Source organism: Protopterus annectens, chromosome 3.part0 (assembly GCF_019279795.1).
Source record: "Protopterus annectens isolate FY-2018-M chromosome 3.part0, PAN1.0, whole genome shotgun sequence".
Lineage (NCBI taxonomy): Eukaryota > Metazoa > Chordata > Ceratodontiformes > Protopteridae > Protopterus > Protopterus annectens.
In genome coordinates this window covers 1776716070-1776737763 of record NC_056731.1, presented here as the reverse complement: position 1 = coordinate 1776737763, position 21694 = coordinate 1776716070, and positions in this window count along the sequence as shown.

The window sequence follows — 21694 nt, the reverse complement described above, 5'->3', positions numbered from 1 at the left end:
ATGCCCTTCACCTTTATCCATGGCATGCTTACTCAAGGCATTTGTTAATACCTCTCTCCTTACTTTAGATTTATGCTCCGCTATTCTTTCTCTTAACCTTCTGATTGTTTTGCCCACATAAAATGATGTACATAATATACATGTAGCTAAATACACTATCTTTTCCTCATTATCATGTTGGTCTTGTTACATCTAATACTCCTATAGTTACTAATGCAGTTAACATTGGTGAGAACTCTAAGCTGGATAATATGGCAACTGACAAGGTGAATAGTGAAGTAGTACGTAGGAAGATTACTGGCCAAGTACTACCCAGCACATCTTATGAGAACTTAGGTACGAAGGCCAGTGTTCCTTTTCCCATAGCCCAACATTCCTATGTAAGCAGACAACGATCTGCAAGCAGAGGCAGACAGAAGAGGAAAGGGTCAGGGGGGGAGCAACATGGCCCGACCCTAAAGAAAATGTGGGAGAGAACCACGAATCGTTAGTTATCAATATATCTAATAAAGTCCTTACTAGTGATGAACAAAATGTACTAGAGAAAGGCTTGAGTTTTATACCCAGCTGTAATGGTAATTTAGTAGACTCCATCATAGATTTGAGACTGTTTATTAGGAATCTACAATTGAAAATAGATTTTGGCACAACCCAAGATGTGACGTACAATCCATGTTTTAAATCTACCAGTGTATATATGCCTCAACTAAGCCCTTTAGTAGATACTTATGCTAAACTGGTAGAAAATGATATTCATACATATTTTGATTTTAACCACAGGAAGAACTACAGGAATAATCTAAGTTATAAACAGAGGAAAGCATTGGATGAGTTAAAACTAGATGGATCTGTAGTCTTTAGACCAGCCGACAAAGGGGGCTCTTGTGTGGTTATGAACCAACCAGATTATGTTAGATGGATGTGTGAGATGTTGGGAGATGTGAAATTTTATAATAAAGCTACAATGGGAGAGATTACTGAAAAAGTTTTCCAAATATATGATATGTTAGATGATTTAGTTTTGAATGGCTTACTTGATGATGAGACATATGACTATTTGAAGGTTAAGAATCCTCGTATACCTATTATACAAGGTCTCCCCAAAGTCCATAAATCTTTGCACAATCCTCCTATGTGCCCCATTGTTGCTGGACAAGGCTGGGCTACTGAGCCCCTTTCTATTTATGTGGAATATTTCCTACGCCCTGTGGTTGATCTTAACGCAGTTATTCTTAGAGACAGTAAACAGTTTTTGTTAGACTTATATGATTATACTAAACAACTTGATGACAATAGAGAATATTACCTGGTGACACTGGATGTTGTCAGTTTATTTACAGTTATTCCCAATGATCTAGGTGTTTCCAGTGTCTCTGATTATTTAAGCCGTAAGTCACAATATAGTATGGTAAAAATAGATCTGCTAGCACTATTCCTTGAAACTATTCTTTATTCCAATTTCTTTCTTTTTGGTGAAGATCTTTTTTTGCAGAAGGATGGCGTAGCTATGGGCACTTCTTGTGCCAATAGCTACCAATCTTGTTATGGCAAAATGGGAAGAGGAATTTATATTGCAGAACCAGCGCTTCATGACAGACATAGGCCTTTATAAAAGATTTGTGGATGACCTTTTTATTGTCTGGCTTGGTGACGAGGAGCCTTCTGGCTTTTATGATTATATTAACACATCCACCGAATTTTTGAAGTTCACTTTGAATTATTCACGTGAGCAAATTTCTTTTTTAGATGTTAATATACATAGATTGGATAGTGGCCTCTTGAATACTTCTATACATCGCAAGTCATGCCATAAGAATACTTTTTTACATAGAGGGAGTATGCACCCTAAATATGTATTTGACAATGTGATGAAAGGTCAGCTGATGAGAGCCTCTAGGCTTAATGCCTCAGAAGAAGGCTATATTAATGAAGTTAGCTATTTATGTAGCTTCACCTCGAGAGGCTATGCTCCTTTTAAATTTGAAGAAGTTTTGAGAGAGGTAGATAACATCAGATCTGATAGAGCTAGACCTTACTTTTTGGAACCAAGTACAACTAGCCATGATACATTGGAAGTGACCAATAATGAGATATGAGCCTGTATGTTCTTCACCAAAGATGTTGTGTTTCTTAGGGAGATAATGGAGAGGCATTGGGATGTTTTGTTATTGGATGACAAGACAGGCCCCTTAGTAGGGACCCAACCTAAGTTTACTTTTAAAAATAAACCTAACCTGAGAAAGATTCTCTGTGGCCCTAAGAATGTTTTACATCAGAATACTCATATACAACATGAGTATAATACTAAAATTTGTGGTAGGTGTAAACAATGTGTTTATATAGATACTAGGATGAGCTTTGTACATCCCACTACAGGCTACACGTTTAAACTAAGTACTGGGACCGATTGTGGCAGTAGTAATTTGATATATTTGGCTAGATGCACCAAGTGCCCCTCGTTTTATATTGGGAAGACCAATAGAACTTTGAGGGAGCGCATAAGGGAGCATATCTATCAAATTTGTGTTAGCTCGGCTCATAATGCCTTAGCAAAACATGTACAGTTGTTTGATGTGACGCATAAGTTCACTTTCTGTGCTCTCCAAACTGTGTTTGGGAACATTAGAGGTGGTGATATGGTAAATTTGACTTTAGAAAAGGAGTTAAGGTGGATTATCAGATGTAGAGCCGACAAGGCACCAGGACTCAATGATAAAGTTCAAATTAAACTGATGTTAAGGAAAAGAAGGGTGTGTAGACCGAAATTATGATCTTTTCTGGACCTGCAGTTTAGTATGTCTTCCGGTCGTTTAGTACTGGATATTTATAAGCCTGGACTTTGTCTCCCCCCACCCCCTCCCCCCCCCTTTTTTCGTGTGTATTTTTCTGTTAGTTGCTCAGTAGAGACTTAGATAAGGATTGATAGTTAGTTGTGATTTCTCACATAGTTTTATATTCTTGGGCTTTGCTTGATAGTTATTTGGTTACTATCTGTCATGTTTCCTATATACCCCTCTTCTTGTTTGGAGCGTTTGGGTTCCACTATGAGACCTAGGTAGAGCTGATTGCATATCCATATATTTATATTGACTTTATGTATTATTTGTTACTGCTGTTTAAGGACTAGCGCAGAGTCGTGCATTCAACAGCGAGTGAAGTCTTAATATCTGCTACGATTGAGTGTGCTGCTATAGTGAGTTTTTGTCAAATGGTGTACTTTTGGTTTATTTATTTTTTAACCTGCTTTACTGCTGATGTACACCTTAAGTGTATGTTACAACTTGTAACACAATGCTTTCACTTCTATATATCTCAAAGTATTGTGTGTGTTATGTTACTTTAACATTATGTAAACCACCCTATGATGAATGCCCAGCAAGCTAGAGTGAGAGCTAACACAAACTGCTCTCTATAATGGATTTATGAGCTGCTGTAACATTAAGGTGCTTAGCTAGCAATCAAAATATATATAAATATATATACGCTGGTTCTTTTGAATGGATTTTCAAGCTGTTATGTTTTCAGGTTAGCGACTTTTATTGTCATATGGTTCTGTTTTCATTTGTATTCAGTTAGAGTTTTTATCGTGCTTACCTAATGTTATCTTTTTTGCTTTCCTGGATACATCATGAACTAGAGTGTGATGTTTGTTTTATTTTAGATAATCCAACACTTTAAATAAGTTAAGTGCATTATGTGAACTTTATGTGTTTCTGCACGCTGCAGTACTTGAAGCGCTTGTTGTTCAGACTGTTTTCATTTTATGCTTGCAACTCAGCTGCATTAGAGTTGCTGTCATCCAAAGGTGTTTATATGTTAGTTGTTCGTATTAATCACCATATATAATGTTTTAATTATATGTATTTGTTTAGTACAGATTTTAGCTTAGATATTGAATGTTAGTATATATGTCAGTAGTTTATATGACATTGTATTTTAGGCAATATATTTAATATTTTTTAGTATTGCTTTGAGTCAACTGTTTGCAGCATTTTTCAGCATAGGCTTTTCATGTGTTAGATATGAGTTAATGACCTTGCTGTTTCATTGGATAATTTATGACCAATGGTTTTCGTTTCATTAGGTTTTAAATAAGTAGATTTCTCATTTTGACTACAATAAATTATTATCGTTTTACTTCGGTGTCTCGTTTTACTTGGATATTTGAAAGAGTTTATGACCTGTGTTCCTGAAGAGGACATTATGACCTGTGTTCCTGAAGAGGACTTTTATTCCTGTGACGTGGTGAGAACTGATAACTGAAACCAGTTGAACTGCCATTAGGTACCCACACTTTTATGACTGTTTTGGTTTATAATTACTTCAAAGTTCAAAATCAAAGGAAGTATTTAAAACAATGCAGGGCAGTCTCAAATAAATACAGAACATATCTAAACTAAGCTTTACTATATTCCTAACTATATCTAAAAGAGATACTATGCTCTAAATCTTACTTACAGAGCAAGGCAAGTGCAGATGATAATGATGAGTGGATGTTCTTGCTAGGTCCAAGACAAAATACAAAAATGCACAGTCTCTCTCTAAGACAGCTCCCAAATTAATATCAAACATTACTGCTGGGCCAGCTTGGATAACATCACTCTTTATCACCCGATTTCAGCTCCCAGGCTAAATAGAAACTTAACAGAATTTAACATTTCTGTGTGAGAAATACATATCTCTCAGATCTTTGCAGATCTTGGAAGTCATAAAATAATAAAACATGTTTATATTTGAAACCTAATAATTACTTCTCTCCAAGACAATACAAAAAACTTCTACCTCTAGACATTGTATCTGCTACTGAACTGAAAGTGAGAGATAACATCTTTTGTTTATGGCCCAGCTATAAAGTAACTTAACCTCAACTATTCTTATATTTTGCTGGTTAATATTCTGTGTTCCAGCAGGATATGCTGTGGTTACCTTTTTGAAGCTCAGTACATAACATACAGTTCTATATAAATTATATCAATATTCACAAATTACATAGAATTATTTACAAAATTCCAGATAGTTGGGCTGGCAGTGTGACAGGGCATATAACACAATACATGATAACTATAACAATCAATCAGAAAAAAATAGAAAAGACTGGAAAATGAGAATGGAAAGGTAGCATAGAAAGAAACAATGGGAGGATATTTGTATGACTCTACAGTATGTAACAAAATCCAGGTTTAGGACTTTTGCATGGAAGTTTTTGAACAGGTACTATTCAAGTAGACTTCAGAGACTTTTTTCTATTGGTAGACACCAATTTCTGGAAGTGTACTTTGAAAGAAAGGGATATCAAGAAACATGCTTTTTTGAGAATGCAATGAGCTGGTAGATTTCAGAAATTCCCTATAGAGTATTTTGCCAGAAATATTGAGGGAGCAAATTATCCTAACTAAACAAATGATTCTTTTGAGCTAGGACATAGCAACTGCATTTATTAGACACACTAAGGCCTTATTAAATTTAATGTGGTTGGCTGACAAAAAAATTAATTAATGTATCCAAGAGAAAAACTGACTGCAGAAGAATTACTGAATGCTGTAAAGGAAATAAAATACTTGGAGGCCTCACAGCAAGAGGTTCTCCGGTTCGATTCTCAGCTGGGGTGCCTTCTGTGTGGAGTTTGCATGTTCTCCCTGCATTCGCGTGGGTTTCCTCCGGGTACTCCGGTTTCCTCCCACATTTGAAAGACATGCTTCTAGAGTATTTCTCCCCGGGCCTCCGCTGAAAACAGGATCTGTGGAACCTAGTTGGACTTTCCCAGTCAACAAATTTGAAATAAAAAAAATAAATAAAATAAACTGCGTAGAATCTGAGGGAACAATATAAACAGAAAAAAATGTTCAGGAAGAGTGATCTGTTTAACGTTAAATTGAATAATTGTTAAGACAAAAATCATAGGGGGGAATTTAATAAAGCCTATACAGTCTTGTTTTCCTTGTAGGTATTGTGCCATGATGCTTACACAAATGTAAGCAGGTTTTAGATTCAGTAAACACAGCTGGGCAGCTCACATGCATGCTGTAACATTCAAATATCTGTGGCATGCAAATCACCTCATTAGCAGGTGAATTTCATGCAAATGAGTCAGGTAGAGTGATCCAGCAAGCAGACAGGCAGCTCTGCAGACCTCATGTCAGTGTCTGTAGTGTACATGGAAAACTTCTGTGTACAGGAATGTAGAGAGATGAAAGAGGCTGTAAAAATGTAGGCAGATGGACAGAAATGGCATATCACACACAGATATGAGCAGAACTATCCATCATGTCTGAAAAAATAAGAGAAATAAGTTAAAATAAATTTTAATAATCTGTGCATGTTTGTGCAGCGTGCCCCAGTGCGCAAACATGCTTTAAAAACAAAATTAAAAAAATGGAAAAACAAAAGTAATAATATGTGTCAGAAATGTATTACAGGACTCTGAGTGGACTATCTACAATGGTGCATTGGTGCAGTTGCTAACATGGTAGGGCGTTGAACTGTGCTGTTGCCAGGGTCTAAGCATGGATCCCTATGCAAATGAGATTGAGTTACTAAATAGCACAAATGTGTATCCATCTCCGCATATCCTTTCCATGTAGGCACAGAATAATGTTAGTGTCCACACAAGAGATAGCTGACATCAAGCTGATATGATTTTAGCTGTGCCTGTTTGCACAGCATGCTGCCATGCTGAGTGTGGGAGTCTGGGGGCTGAGTGCACTATGTGCTAAGCTTTATTTAACTACAGGGTGCATTTTTCCACATGTTTGTGTGGCGTGCCACAGTGCTGAATGTGGAAGTATGGAGGGTATCCACTAATTGCTAAGATTCATTTAGCTACAAGGCATGCATTTGCACAGCATGCTGCAGTGCTGACAGTATCTAAAAGCCAATGATATAGTAATTACTTTTTATCTCTGTTTAACTTAAACTAGGGCCAGTAAATGACATTAATGATATACTAGGCAGGTGGAATGCATCATATGTAGCCAATCACATAGTCAGCACCTACAGCAAAGTACTATAAAGTATGAATGCACCCTACAATCGGATTTTCCCCAATACTCTGCACCATTGGAACACAGACTTGGGAATTTTAACTGAAAGAATGCTAGGGGCTGCTGCAGCTCTTCTACATCTGTATGTGCTAGATGCTGAAGTCAATGCTGCTGGTGCTGCTGACAATAGGCCTAGGTGGAGAAGGTGAAGAGTGTTCAGGCCCAGAGTAACCTTCCAGGAGCTACATGAGCTGGAGACTGTAGAGCGTTACAGGGTGGACAGGGACATACTACAAGAACTAACTGAGCTCTGCCTCCCCTAACTCAGATACAGAGCCAACAGATGAGAACCCATCCCAGTGGAAACAAAGGTATGTGTAGCCCTTATGATAATAGCCACAGGTACCTTCCAAAGACCAACCGGGGACATGATGGGAGTATCATAGGCATCAGCATCTAGGGTAATCCACCAGTTCCTAGATGCCATGCTACCACATGACAGTGCACACATCTATTTTCCCCTCAACCCTGAGGAGAAGGCCAGCAATATGCAACACTTCTACCATGTAGCACACTACCCGGAGGTACTGGGTGCCATAGATTGCACTCATGTACACATCAAGGCACCACACGGTCAGGAGGGTAGAATCTATGTCAATCACAAGGGATACCACTCCATCAACTGATAGGGCATGTGCAATGCCCAGGGCATTATCATGAATCTGTGTGCTGGCAGCCCTGGCAGTTATCATGACTCCCATATCTGGCATGCATCACAGCTGTACCAGATGTTTTCTAGGGAGGACATCCCACACAGCCATTTCCTGGGGGATGCTAGCTACGGACTGGAACCATGGATGATCACACCCATTAGAAATGCACACACACACCCCCACAAGAATGCCATAATGAGGCACATGCACAAACTAGGAACACCATAGAGCATGTGTTTGGGCTGCTGAAGACACGGTTCCAGTGCCTCGATATAGCTGGTGGAACACTGCAGTACTCTGCAGCCACATGTGAACAAATGTTCACAGTATGTGTCATGCTACAAAATATGATCCTGTGGAAGCAGCTTCAGCAGGATCATCAAAGGGAAGAGATACACAGTCCCCCACCAGTACCTAGGTCACCACAGCTACATTCACAGGAGGAATCAGAGGATGAGCCCCCTGATGATGTCCCTGTAGGTAGATGTAGCTATTCCCAGTATGTCCTGGCATTGGCTAAGAGACAATGCATAGTACAGTCGCTGACACCCTAGGGCCCTAGGGACTGACACCTAACTCCTATTCACACACATATATTAAAATTGTGGATGCTAGGCTGCCCACATAACCTGTATCTATCCATGCATTGGCTGTGTACTGCTTGCACCACACAGAGACAGCCCTGAACTACAGTTCTGTCAACTACTGCATTTGTATGGTAAGTCTCTACCCTACAAACTAATTGTAAGGATTACTATAATATGGTATCAATTGTAGGGATCTGCTGCTGTTATGCAAGGAAATATAGTGGCCTATTTTGACAGATGTAACATCCACATAGGACTACAGATACCCAGTCCAATAGTATGTGTTCCTTAGTATTCACTAGGCCTCATGGTTGGAATATTCACATCAGGAAAGGGAGATGTTAAACAGTGGGCTCGCATGATATTTGGGTTACTGTCTACCCCAGCTGGTCATGTGCTGTTGTTCTTCCACCCCCAGCACAGCAGTCTTCCCATATAACTGCTTTAACAGAAAAATCACCTATGGTATATCAGGGACCAGTTTATGCCAAGGCTGAACATAGATATAGCTCATACATTGTATGTCTCTCTACATGCAGGATAACTATCTACATATTCATGCTGTTGATTGTGTGATGAATGACTCCTCTCTGTCTGTCTACTTGTGTGGCTCAGTGGACTAGGGAAGCGAGCATGCATGATGGTGTTGATGGTTTTAATCAAGAATGACTCACATCTTTTACATGTGAGGTATTACTATGTTGGTGTTTTCACAGAATGTCATACATCTCGGTCTCTTAGTGCAAGACATCTGTACAAAGTCAGAAAGATTGGCGGGACAAAAGCCCAAACATAGGGACAGACTTTAAATGTTGTCCCTATAAACCTAGAAAGTTATTGGAATAAAAGGTGTATTATTACATATGTTCTGAAGGATATAAATCTGAAACATGCATATTTATCTTATTTAGTTTAATTTAGTGACATCAATATGCAATAGTATATCAGAAAACCACAAATGTATGAGGAACAGACCAAACATACGAGGCAAAACTCTGGACATTCTGTGAAAATCAGGACAGTTGATAGGTATGCAGACTGTCAGTTTGTGTATGGTGTAACATTATCAACCTCAGTCACATATTAAGTACAGCAGACAGCTGGGGAATGTTGTGGACATTTTGAGTGAAGTGCAGTACTTCAGAAACAGGGACAGATGTTAATCCCGGACGGGAGTACAGGTAGGTGTGGCCTGGAGTCACTTATAAGTACTGACAGTCCCACTGAGCATGCCCAGATGCTTAGTTAAAATGAGTTCAATTCTGTCATCCCTTCATCAAAATGACCTGTTATGTATAAAATGTCTGTACATACAGACATATACATATACATATCCATCTGTCAGTATCCCTCTCTCACAATCATAGTAGATCTATTACTATGGAGTGTCAAATAGATACAGTATATACCAATATATATAGCTATATACATTAAAATGATACATAGACTTTCCCGATATATATCTACATAACACCTATGCATATCATACACACACAGCTACATTTATATATACACCCCTGTTATATATGGCAATATGTGTGTGGATGTCTGTATTGTGCTACATACCCTAGTAATGGTGAGTACATCTACGCTATCACACATCCATACTGTTGCTCAAAGAATCCAAACTAAGGACGTAATAGTACATAATCCACTGACCTACAGACCCCTGTGCCTGCTGCAGGTCACCACATAGACAGACAGAGGTGAGCAGGTGGTGTAATGTATAATGCTGTCAATGCATGTATGGGCAGGGCACATTGTTTCTGCCCACAGGGCACATTGTTCCTGCCCACAGGTTTGCCTGTTTAACTGCAAGCAACCACATATAGCCATATTGGTAACTGTACACACATAGCTAGGATAAAAACAGTTATCTCACTGCTAGGATACTAGATGCAGATAACAGTATGAAGCAATATTACTCTGCAGGCCACAGATGCTATTCAACACAAGCCCAGTTTGCATAATGCACAAGTACTGTGCCTGCAATCTCATATACAACAGACTTAACCTGTGGCATGTGGGATAAGTACTGTGATTTATAGTGTATAAATGTAGATAGGTAGGCAGTCTAATCTCACTCCAGCCAAATTAGTACATGTCCATGAGTGTGTATGTATATCCCCCTGCAAAACAATGGATATGCCCGCAGGGGCTATTCACCTGAAATGGTTATGTACTTTTGGACCTGTCACTTGCTGCTGGCTTCCAAAGTGCCCTCCACTACAAGGCCTGATGATGTCAGCCACCTTCCGACTACTAGCTGACACTGTCATATCAGACTTAAATGTGGCACATGTGCTAAGTACAGTGAACTATAGTGTATAAAACTAGATAGGCAGGGGTTCTATTCTCACTTGGTGTCTGTCTATATACCTATATGGTGTAACCTTGGTATCCTTAGTAACTTAGACATAAGTAGGGTTTTGCAGGGTTTTATTTGTAGAGACTGATATGGCCACCCAAAGGACTGACCACAGCACAGGCAGTACACTCTACATGAAACAGGCCTCCCATGCATGTAAAGCACACATCTGCTATGAAAAACATCATGTGTGGGTTACACATTGGGATGTAGAACACGACAATCATACCTAGTGTGGCGCAACTGTTGATACTGGACACAGGATATATGTAGATGAGTCATCTCCATCACCACAGCTTGTAGATGTGCTATTTTCCAAAACCCATGTTGGCACATATCAAGGGTAGCAGACCTTCTCACAAATTAGGGTTGCATGAGTATGCTGAATGCTGCCATTGCCCCTGTCAGCCTCTTATGCACATATGAACCTATGCTGAAGACATATTCCTGCTGTGCTGACATGCCAACCTGTGCTGCTTTACTTCCACTGTGTAACCATAGGTTATCCCAACAGACTCCTGTAACAGAAACAGAAACAGGCCTGTGACACACATGTCATTGTGCAACTATACATACAATACATCATACAACATAAGGTACGCAAATGTATGTGGTGTACTCATGACAAATGCCAGCATACAGTATCTGTTGGTAACCACTACAAGTGGCATGGCAAAGCAGCACTTCATTACACAAGTACATGTTAACTAATATAGTCACCCTGTGCATCAGACACATAGCTTCATTTCCCTGCATCGATGGCGAGGATGACAGGGATGTGGCACAGGTATCATCACTTACACAGGGTGTTGTGTCTGGGTGCAGGAGGACTAGACTGTCCCAAATAGTTGACAGCATGTGTATGAGTCAGGAAGGGGAGCATGTAAGATGGACCATGAAGAGGTGCCGTGTGTGTCTGTAGGTGACCTGCATTTGACAGTGATGGGTGAGCATGTGCATGTACACAACCAAGCTCAATGTAAGTCCTTTGGACCATACATGGTACAGGTGACAGTTCACCATCTCTGGCCCCAAACACGGGAACTGACTCTGCCAGGAATTGCACTGGCACATCCATGCCCAAGATCAGAAGTGGTACCTGCTATCTGCTGGGACCATGTCCCCCACAGGACCACCCAGGACCATGAGCCCATGACCTTCCATGTTGTGGTGTGGACAGCACACTCCCCACTGTAGTGCTAGATGTACTGCCACTACGGGAGCATGAGTATGCACAGCCACGTAGACTCTCAGCAGATGAGGTTGTTGACCTATGTCCATGGGTCCGACACCCAACTCCAACCAGATGTTCCAGCACAGACAATGTGCAGTCCAATACAGAAATTGTCTCAGCCCACCATCTGTCCACTGCATCAGTGAACTGATCCAGGGTGTCCCCAATGTGATGGAGGCAGTCACAGATGTCAGACTGTGCTGCATCTATAATCTTAAGCATTCATCTGGTGTTCCATTCAGAACATGCCTGTGCCTCCATGATCGCCCAAAACATGTGCCAAGTGACCTGTGATGTGACATTAGCAAAAGGTGGTGGATAGACAGTAGGCCTCCTACAAGCACTCCTGTCAATCCGGCTGTGTGGGACCTCGCCAGCTGTCTGGCTATGGCCAGTGTCTACAGTGTCTACACTAACTAGAGCCATAGTTGCCACACTTTCCTGTTCAATGTCTCCACCCTCTGACTGTCCAATATCTGTGGCCTCTGTGGTCTCAGTATGTGTGGGCATACTGACCGAGTGTGATAACAATGGGGGCAGAAGAGTGATATCAACCTCTGGGACAGATTTCAGGCCCCAACAATCCCACCTGTATATCACTGTGGCCACCATCATCATCAGAGTCCAAAGAGACACTGACATCAGGTTGTGTGGGGGAGAGACACCAACCCCCCCCCCAGTCACCTCTGAAAACCAAGACAAAAGTAGTACATTAATACCTGCACTATCATGTATGGAAAATGCACCAAGACTCATAATACTGAAGACCCACAACTGGATTACCAGTCTCACATTGTTCATTTCACTTTTGTCCACAACAGATGTCCTCAGATCAAAATACACATTCAACTCAAGGCCTTTATAACAATCACGTTAGGTAAATCAAGTGAAATCTGAACAGTACAAATTACCTTTTAGTTATGCAATATGAAATTATACTTGATAAAACAACACATAAAACCTAGTACACCTATATTAACAAATATAAACAAGCACAAGTTTAATGCCTACTTTATTTATCATCAAACTTTTGTTTTTTAAAAGGCATGTCAGATTAGTTGGGATCCGTACAGATCCGACGGCCCTTTCTGCCATCATCGAACATACTTAACCAAAAGTGCTGTTCACCGAAGCAGCACTTTCGGATAAGTATGCTCGTTGTGCCAGTCGCACTACGGTGCGATTAAGGGAAATTTCCCTTTTTCCCACTGTAGTGTGATCTCAGAGTGAGAATATAAAACAAGGGGGGTGTGGGGCACACAGCCCCCCACATGGGAGGTGCAGGGGGGCTTGTCCCCCTGCATAAAAGAAGATTTAGTGGGTTTTTTTTGTTTTTGTTTTCTAACACACTTTAAAGAAAGCGCTTTCGTTAAAGTGTGTTTGGTTATTTTGGATTCGGACTATTGAACTTTCGTTCAATAGTCCTAGATACGATTAATTGTCTCTTGTAAACTAGGAGGCTTACTGTTAACTGTAACTGCAAAAGTGTTTCTTGTTGTTCAACTACACTCCTGTGATTACCCACTCTAAGAACCTTAGGTAAATGTTCCAGACTGGAACATACAAATATCCTACTCTGGTTATACACAAAATTAAGTTTAAATAGGGCATTATTCTGGCCCTTAACTTTAATATTATATAAATGTCCCATAACAAAACAGTGAGCAAGACCATGCATGGCCTTAGGCACTACCTGATGGACCTGAAAAAGTTGAGGGTGAGGTAATATCAGTACCACCACATATTGCAGCACAACAAGGTAATAGTTCCATATATCTCACATGTACAGCAGCTACTGTGTTATTTTCTGTATTGGTCACATTCTGAGTATGAAAGTACAACCAAGGTAAAATCTCACTTCCCAAAGCACATAGACCTGACACCCATGTAAAATTGTGTACAGCCTGACACGATGACTGCTACAGTATTACAATGGTGATCACAGTAAGCTCACCTGCACGCTCCACTGCTGTGGACACTGTGGCACCCACATCCATGATGTATGGTGTAATGGATGCCAGGGAGCTGTTGTGTGTGTCTAGGTTTGCCAGGAATTCCTCAGTGGCTGGGACTGGTTGTTCCACTGCAGGCCCTCCACCAGTGATGACATATCCCTGGCTACATCTGCTGCCCTATGTCATGCAGCATTCACCATGTCCATTGCATGGTGTTGAGCCTACTCATATGTCCTGTCCTGGTGGCCAGTGGCATTCACATCCTGGACAAAGTCTGTCCACAATGCAGCCTGCTGCTCTCTATTATGTCTCCCCTTGGATAGTAGGATGTCATGATGCTGCCTTAGACCTTCCACTATTATTTCATTCTCTGCATCTGAGGAAGGTGCATGGCATCTATAGCACATTCTTAAAGAAAGACAACAAAAGGGGAACACATTAAAAGATCAGATACATTCATGTCCACTATGTAAAGATACAGCAAGGACAAAATGGCCGGCACTATCCGCTGCTTGCTCGCACATGTCATACGCCACAGTGTGAAAACATACTGTGTGTGTGGATAAAACTGAGATGGTAGCAATTTTAAGGTATTTCCCTGTGTGCCATGAGAGATACTGCCATATGATCATACACCCGACATTCCAGTCTACTGTGGTGTGTCTCCTAAGGACAACCACACAATAATATGTCATAAGACCAGTGCCAGACAAATATCAGTGTGCTATTACAAGGACTATAAAGGGAAATTCCAACAAGACCAGTGTGCCACAATGACAGAAGAGAATGCACCCTTGATGTATCGTTTGTCCCCTGTAGTGTAAGAAAGCATGATATCAATGACATGTCATTACCACAGGTCTAAGACAGACTTAATGCTGTAATTGCCATTCCCCATATCTCTATCCTCCCATCTGCATCCTGTTATACACAAAACAAAGTTACATACCTGGTTGAGTGCAGTACTCTATTAAATTGTGCTTCTAGTAATGTTTCACAAAGGTGTGCTCTGTGTGAGGAAAGTCTCATACAGAATGGTTCCCCATAGCCAGCTGCTTGCATTTTTTCACATGCCTCTCATTCACTGGTGTGAACCACTCTATGGGTAGAATGCCCAGTCTGTGGGTCTAAAATGCTAATTGCAGCCAAAACAGCTGAATTGTACTATCATTAGCTAATGGCATGCAACCACTGTGCAAAATACAAGGCCTTCATGTAGATCAGGACCCCTTTCTTAGATGTTGAGATGGACATTACTGGAGTGATGAGACTACATCATCACAGAGGGAAGGTGTATAGCAGACACCTTTACATAGAGCTGCTTATACCACAGGCTTCAGCTGCTGCTGCAGGTTACAGACATAGGCAGAGTGTGTGTACACTTTGGAGGACAAAAAGCTGTAGGTGTATCTGTGTCAGCTGTATCAGCCATGTTGTAGAGGCAGAACCAGAGTGAGGGTTACACTCCAATTAAGGCATGTGTTCAAGGTAAGTATGTTAGGCAACTGTGTCAATAACAGACGACTAGGCGAATATAGTTTTACTATAAGGATATGTGAAGCATGTCCCTACCTGCAGGCATGTGACTTCTGGCAGTGAAGAGAAGTTATTTAATTTGTTTTTATACTCAACTGCTGAGAGACTTATTTGGCTACAAACATCTGCATTAGAAGCTGAAGTTAAGTAAAACTTGCAGTAGTGTATTTTAGTTTTCTGTTAAGTACAAACTTGCAGTTTTAAAAGTACTGTATTTTCATTTTTTCTGTGTCCTAATTGTGTGCTTCATTGAAAAGTCTGCTGTGTGTGTCTGCTATATAAGGGGGTGGTGTTATCACTTCTTTGTTATCTGATATTTAATAGCCTAGAGGGATTCATCTGTACTTTAAGTGTTTGCCACAAAGTTTGAGAAATCATTTTATGCTCAACTGCTAAGACACTTGCTTGGCTAACATCTGCATTAGAAGCTGAAGTTAAGTAAAACGTGCAGTAGGGTATTTTAGTCTTCTCTTAAGTACAAACTTGCAGTTTTAAAAGTACTGTATTTTCATTTTTTCTGTTTCCTAATTGTGTGTTTCATTGAACAGTGTGCTGTGTGTCTCCCTGCAGTTAGTTCCCCACCCACCTTCTCTGTTCCTGTGTTGGTATTAGTGTTGGTGGCTCTGGAATTGCCCACCCCTCCTGTAAGTCTGTATTAGAACATTCCTCCTGGGTCTATCTCATTTGCTCACTTAACCGAGTACAGTGAGATCATATTCTGAGTCCAGTGTTCACTCGACTTAATACAGAGAGAAGATTTGAGAAGGCCAACCCACTTAGGTTCTTCATTCCTCTCTCCTTGCACTTAAAAAAAATTGCACTTTATTCATCTTTTACTGTATTTGTGTTTCCTCCTACTTTATCTTGCTTTTCTTAAAAGTACTCAATTTTATTTATTCTGCTGCATTTATTACTGCTTGGTAGTAGCCTGATTAAATTGTAACTGTTATTCTAAATCTTTTGGTTTAAGCACCTGTGCTTCATACCGGTTGTTTTACATTAAGAAGGTTTGTGGTCTGCACTGTTGTGGCAGGACAGGTAGTCTACATCCTTCTTAGCTGGGAATTGCTGATTGAAGGACCAGTGTCTGCTATTCTAAAAGTGTATTAGTTCTGGCTTAAGCACGTGGGCTTCAGGCCAGTTATTCTACATTAAGAGTGTTGTGGTCTGCACTCTTGTGGTTGGAGAGGCTGGATTCTGCCCTTCTGAGATGGGAATTTCTGGTCACAGGCTTATTGTGCCTGCTTATTTGAACTGTTTCTTTCTGAAATTCGTGCTCCTTTTTGCTGTAGCATAGACAAGATTCAGGCCTGCTGAATCTAGCTTTGTTTGTATTACTTGAGCACTGATCCAGGCCATCTTTTTTTGGAGAAGGTTCCACTGCACCCTAGTAGCAGAAGTGTGCAGTTAGAACTTGTCTGATTGAAGACTGCTGGAACAGGGCTCAGTTTTGAGCTTTTTTTCCTGGTTAATTGGGTAACTTGTTTAAATCAGTTCTATTGTTTTTTTTATAAAGATATATATATATATATATATATATATATATATATATATATATATATATATATATATATATATATATATATATATATATATATATATATATATATATATATATATATATATAGATATGGGTCTACCTGAAAACAATGAACGCTGAAAATGCCGACAATGAGATAACCGACACAGGAAGATCGACAACGGAGATGACTGAAAATCCCGACGCTGAGAACACTGACATGTTAAGGTAAGTGTGTGATAGTGATGGACGTTAGTGTCAGGGTGCGGGTAAGGTAAGTGTGTGACAGTGACAGACTTTAAGGTTAGGGGCAGGTTAAGTGAGTTAGGTTTAGGGTGCAGGTAAGGTAAGTTTGCGATAGTGACAGACTTTAGGGTTAGAAGTGGGTTAAGTGAGTTAGGGTTAGGGTGCATGTTAGGTGAGTGTGCAATAGTGACGGACCTTAGGGTTAGGCTTTGGATTAAGGTTAGTGCATAGATAGTTGTGTATGTAAGGTTTAGTGTAGGTTTGTAAGGTTTTGGTGTGCTTGTGTTGTGTGTTTGTTTTACGGAAAAGGTATTTGTTTTGTTTTGTTGTTTGTCAGGATTGTGGTTTATCGGGCATGTGAAGTTTCGTGTTTTTGAACTTTCAATTTTGTGGTATTGGTTATCTCGTTGTCTGTGTTTTTGCGTGTCGGTGTTTTGAGGTAGACCCATATATATATATATATATATATATATATATATGCACTTTATTCATCTGCTTTTACTGTATTTGTGTTTCTTCCTACTTTACTACTAGGGGAATTGACTACAACTCTGATCTGCAATATATGACAGTAAGTATCCTCTTCTGTGCATTTAAAGTGTTTTTTTTTGTTTTCTGGAAAAAAAATATCTATATATAGTAGCCTATCTGTCCCGCGAGGAGTGGTTTCAGCCCAGAAATTAGTGGTTTATTGGCCATTTTGGGCTAATTTCTATCTCTTTCATTTCCCTGCTATAAATACCGCATTTGCCCGGTTTTGCACGCTGGGCAGTGCCGGTTAGCTAGGGTAAAACTATTACCAGCTCCACAATGTCTCCTCTTCAATTTTTCCCTTGGAACTAGACAAACTTTCAACTTAAATACTCAAGCTATTCATTTCTCAGCCCGGAACTTGCTCAAAATGTATAGCAAGCACTTATAAACCCTAGCACTAGACCCTCCTGTACTGTACAGAAGAACAAAGCTCTCTATTCGACCTTACCAGCCATCCAGTAAAACAGTTCACTGTACCTATCCAGGCATGCCCAAAGGGCAGTATCAGGTGTACTCTCTAGTCCAATTGGTGAATGTGAGCTTTTTGAGGCAATGTTACAACTGCCTCATGTACACAAACAACCCTCTCCTCCTACCACCAAATACTAATACATGCGAGAGATGCAATTATACAGCCAAACTGGAGGCTAAGCTCTCTCAACCCAAGAGTGGATCAGACAGTCAGGAGGAGAAGGGAAATACTTGCATCACACCACCAGGCTTACATAGACCCATTAAACCAGCACTGGCAAAAAACCCACATAAATACATGAAAACATACTCGGTGGCTCTAAATAAAAATCTGCAAAACCAACAGAGACCTCCAAAGCAAACAACCAAGCAACCTCCCCCCTCAACACAACCAGGAGGCTTACTCTTAATTGTAACTGCAAAAGTGTTTCTTGTTGTTCAACTACACTCCTGTGATTACCCACTCTAAGAACCTTAGGTAAATGTTCCAGACTGGAACATACAAACATCCTACTCTGGTTATACACAAAATTAAGTTTAAATAGGGCATTATTCTGGCCCTTAACTTTAATATTATATAAATGTCCCATAACAAAACAGTGAGCAAGACCATGCATGGCCTTAGGCACTACCTGATGGACCTGAAAAAGTTGAGGGTGAGGTAATATCAGTACCACCACATATTGCAGCACAACAAGGTAATAGTTCCATATATCTCACATGTACAGCAGCTACTGTGTTATTTTCTGTATTGGTCACATTCTGAGTATGAAAGTACAACCAAGGTAAAATCTCACTCCTCAAAGCACATAAACCTGACACCCATGTAAAATTGTGTACAGCCTGACACGGTGACTGCTACAGTATTACAATGGTGATCACAGTAAGCTCACCTGCACGCTCCACTTATGTGGACACTGTGGCACCCACATCCATGATGTATGGTGTAATGGATGCCTGGGAGCTGTTATGTGTGCCTAGGTTTGCCAGGAATTCCTCAGTGGCTGAGACTGGTTGTTCCACTGCAGGCCCTCCACCGGTGATGACATGTCCCTGGCTACATCTGCTGCCCTATGTCATGCAGCATTCACCATGTCCATTGCATGGCGTTGAACCTACTCATATGTCCTGTCCTGGTGACCAGTCATTCACATCCTGGACAAGGTCTGTCCACAATGCAGCCTGCTGCTCTCTATTATGTCTCCCCTTGGATAGTAGGATGTCATGATGCTGCCTTAGACCTTCCACTATTATTTCATTCTCTGCATCTGAGGAAGGTGCATGGCATCCATAGTACATTATTACTGAAAGACAACAAAAGGGGAACACATTAAAAGATCAGATACATTGACGTCCAGTATGTAAAGATACAGCAAGGAAAAAATGGCCGGCACTATCCGCTGCTTGCTCGCACATGTCATACCCCACAGTGTGAAGACATACTGTGTGTGTGGATACAACTGAGATGGTAGCAATTCTAAGGTATTTCCCTGTGTGCCATGAGAGATACTGCTATATGATCATACACCCAACATTCCAGTCTACTGTGGTGTGTCTCCTAAGGACAACCACACAATAATATGTCATAAGACCAGTGCCAGACAAATATCAGTGTGCTATTACAAGGACTATAAAGGGAAAGTCCAACAAGACCAGTGTGCCACAATGACAGAAGAGAATGCACCCTTGATGTATCGTTTGTCCCCTGTAGTGTAAGAAAGCATGATATCAATGACATGTCATTACCACAGGTCTAAGACAGACTTAATGCTGTAATTGCCATTCCCCATATCTCTATCCTCCCATCTGCATCCTGTTATACACAAAACAAAGTTACATACCTGGTGGAGTGCAGTATTCTATTGAATTGTGCTTCTAGTAATGTTTCACAAAGGTGTGCTATGTGTGAGGAAAGTCTCATACAGAATGGTTCCCCCAAAGCCAGCTGCTTGCATTTTTTCACATGCCTCTCATCCACTGGTGTGAACCACTCTATGGGTAGAATGCCCAGTCTGTAGGTCTAAAATGCTAATTGCAGCCAAAACAGCTGAATTGTACTATCATTAGCTAATGGCATGCAACCACTGTGCAAAATACAAGGCCTTCATATAGATCAGGACCCCTTTCTTAGATGTTGAGATGGACATTACTGGAGTGATGAGACCACATCATCGCAGAGGGAAGGTGTGTAGCAGACACCTTTACATAGAGCTACTTATACCACAGGCTGCAGTTGCTGCTGCACGTTATAGACATAGGCAGAGAGTGTGTACACTTTGGAGGACAACAAGCTGTAGGTGTATCTGTGTCAGCTGTATCAGCCATGTTGTAGAGGCAGAACCAAAGTGAGGGTTACACTCCAATTAAGGCATGTGTTTAAGGTAAGTATGTTAGGCAACTGTGTCAATAACAGATGACTAAGCGAATATAGTTTTACTATAAGGATATGGGAAGCATGTCCATACCTGCAGGCACGTGACTTCTGGCAGTGAAGAGCAGTTATTTAATTTGTTTTTATGCTCAACTGCTGAGAGACTTATTTGGCTGAAAACATCTGTATTAGAAGCTGAAGTTAAGTAAAACTTGCAGTAGTGTATTTTAGTCTTCTGTTAAGTACAAACTTGCAGTTTTAAAAGTACTGTATTTTCATTTTTTCTGTTTCCTAATTGTGTTTCATTGAAATGTCTGCTGTGTGTGTGTCTGCTATAAGAGGGGGTGGTGTTATCACTTCTTTGTTATCTGATATTTAATAGCCTAGAGGGATTCCTCTGTACTTTAAGTGCTAGCCACAAAGTTTGAGAAATCATTTTATGCTCATCTGCTAAGAGACTTGCTTGGCTACAAACATCTGCATTAGAAGCTGAAGTTAAGTGAAACTTGCAGTAGTGTATGTTAGTCTTCTCTTAAGTACAAACTTGCAGTTTTAAAAGTACTATATTTTCATTTTTTCTGTTTCCTAATTGTGTGTTTCATTGAACAGTGTGCTGTGTGACTTTCTGCAGTTAGTTCCCCACCCACCTTCCCTGTTCCTGTGTTGGTATTAGTGTTGGTGGCTCTGGAATTGCCCACCCCACCTGTAATCTGTATTAGAACACTCCTCCTGGGTCCATCTCATTTGCTCATTTAACGGAGTACAGTGAGATTATATTCTGAGTCCAGTGTTCACTCGATTTAATACAGAGAGAAGATTTGAGAAGGCCAACCCACTTAGGTTCTTCATTCCTCTCTCCTTGCACTTAAAAAAATTGCACTTTATTCATCTTTTACTGTATTTGTGTTTCCTCCTACTTTATCTTGCTTTTCTTAAAAGTACTCAATTTTATTTATTCTGCTGCATTTATTACTGCTTGGTAGTAGCCTGATTAAATTGTAACTGTTATTCTAAGTCTTTTGATTTAAGCACTTGGGCTTCATACCGGTTGTTTTACATTAAGATGGTTTGTGGTCTGCACTGATGTGGCAGGACAGGTAGTCTACATCCTTCTTAGCTGGGAATTGCTGATTGAAGGCCCAGTGTCTGCTATTCTAAAAGTGTATTAGTTCTGGCTTAA